This window comes from Petromyzon marinus, unplaced genomic scaffold (genome assembly GCF_048934315.1).
Source record: "Petromyzon marinus isolate PM22_M1 ecotype Great Lakes invasive population unplaced genomic scaffold, UKy_Petmar_22M1.pri1.0 PM_G_Scaffold_6, whole genome shotgun sequence".
In the NCBI taxonomy this organism is placed as follows: Eukaryota; Metazoa; Chordata; class Hyperoartia; order Petromyzontiformes; family Petromyzontidae; genus Petromyzon; species Petromyzon marinus.
Genome location: NW_027423013.1, coordinates 4,487,501 through 4,490,000, shown reverse-complemented (window position 1 = coordinate 4,490,000; position 2,500 = coordinate 4,487,501).

Here is a 2,500-nt window from a genome sequence, read left to right as displayed (position 1 = left end):
AGGACTTGAGACAGGCTGGTACATGGCATGTCTCCAGGGAGGTGTTAAAGATGTTGGTGAACACCGGAGACAGCTGGTCAGCGCAGTGCCTGAGGGTGGCTGGAGAGACAGAGTCCGGCCCGGCTGCTTTGCGTGGATTCTGCCTCTTGAAAAGCCCATTAACTTCTCCCTCCTGAAAGGAGAGAGTCGTTTCTGTAGTATGGGTGGGGGATGGGGCCTCTTGGGTGGGAAGGGGTGGTTCAGGACAGTCCAATTGTCTTTCAAATCTACGGTAGAACTCGTTCAGGTCGTTGGCTAGGCGGGAGTCGTTAGTGGTGTGGGGCGCTCTGGGTTTGTAGTTGGTGATGTGCCTGAGCCCTTTGGCAGACAGAAGCAGCGTCGTTAGTAGAGAACTGGTGTTTTAGTGTCTCTGAGTACAGTCGTTTAGCCTCTCTCACCGCTTTGCTAAACCTGTTCTTCGACTCCTTGAATCTGTCTCTATCCCCACTCCTAAACGCTTCCTCCTTCTCCAACCTCAACCTTTTGAGCTTTGCTGAGAACCAGGGCTTGTTGTTGTTAAAGTTCACCCTGGTACGTGTTGGGATACAGCAGTCCTCACAGAAGCTGATGTACACAGCCTCTGTGAGTTCATCCAGACTATTGGTAGCAGTCGTGAACATATCCCAGTCAGTACAGTCTAAGCACGCCCGCAAATCTTCCACAGCCTCACTGGTCCACTGTTTAGATGTCCTCACAGCAGGTTTACAGAGTTTTAGTTGCTGCCTGTATGCACGAATCAGGTGGACCAAGGGAGTTCTGTGCGAGCCGAACAGCCCCGTGACCCACAAGAGAAACATCCCCGCCAAATTCGAGCGTTTGACGGGGTCTATCCGTGAAAAAATATTCACGTTTTTGAGTGCACATGCATTTCTGCTGCAAATGCCTCTGGAAGTTTCATGCCGTTCGTATGCCAATTGTGGCAACACGAAAATGACCCGTTTTCCCATTCCGAGGGATTTCTGTGCGACCCTAACAGCCCCGTGAGCCACAAGAGACACATCCCCGCCAATTTCTAGCGTTTCACGGGGTCTATCCGTGAAAAATATAGACGTTTTTGAGTGCACATGCATTTCTGCTGCAGATGCCTCTGGAAGTTTCATGCCGTTCGTACGCAATGTGGCAACACGAAAATGACCCCTTTTCCCATTCCGAGGGATTTCTGTGCGACCCTAACTAACAGCGCCCGTGAGCCACAAGAGAGACATCCCCGCCAATTTATAGCGTTTCACGGGGTCTATCCGTGAAAAATATAGACGTTTTTGAGTGCACATGCATTCCTGCTGCAAATGCCTCTGGAAGTTTCATGCCGTTCCTATGCAATGTGGCCACACAAAAATGACCCGTTTTCCCATTCCGAGGCATTTCTGTGCGACCCTAACAGCCCCGTGAGCCACAAGAGAGACATCCCCGCCAACTTCTAGCGTTTGACGGGGTCTATGCGTGAAAAATATAAAAATTTTTGAGTGCACGTGCCTTTCTGCTGCAAATGCCTCTGGAAGTTTCATGGCGTTCCTATGCAATGTGGCAACACGAAAATGACCCCTTTTCCCATTCCGAGGGAGTTCTGTGCCACCCTAACAGCCCCGTGAGCCACAAGAGACACATCCCCGCCAATTTCTAGCGTTTCACGGGGTCTATCCGTGAAACATATAGAAGTTTTTGAGTGCACATGCATTCCTGCTGCAAATGCCTCTGGAAGTTTCATGCGGTTCGTACGCAATGTGGCAACACGAAAATGACCCGTTTTCCCATTCCCAGGGATTTCTGTGCGACCCGAACAGCCCCGTGAGCCACAAGAGACACATCCCCGCCAATTTCTAGCGTTTCACGGGGTCTATCCGTGAAAAATATCAATTTTTTTTTGACTGCACATGCATTTCTGCTGCAAATGCCTCTGGAAGTTGCATGCGGTTCGCATGCAATGTGGCGACACGAAAATGACCCGTTTTCCCATTCCGAGGGATTTCTGTGCCACCCTAACAGCCCCGTGAGCCACAAGAGAGACATCCCCGCCAATTTCTAGCGTATCACGGGGTCTATCCGTGAGAAATATTCACTTTTTTGAGTGCACATGCATTCCTGCTGCAAATGCCTCTGGAAGTTTCATGCGGTTCGTATGCAATGTGGCGACACGAAAATGACCCGTTTTCCCATTCCGAGGGATTTCTGTGCCACCCTAACAGCCCCGTGAGCCACAAGAGAGACATCCCCGCCCACTTCTAGCGTTTCACGGGGTCTCTCCGTGAAAAATATCACATTTTTTGAGTGCACATGCATTCCTGCTGCAAATGCCTCTGGAAGTTTCATGCGGTTCGCATGCAATGTGGCGACACGAAAATGACCCGTTTTTTCCCATTCCGAGGGATTTCTGTGCCACCCTAACAGCCCCGTGAGCCACAAGAGACACATCCCCGCCAATTTCTAGCGTTTCACGGGGTCTATCCGTGAAAAATATTCAATT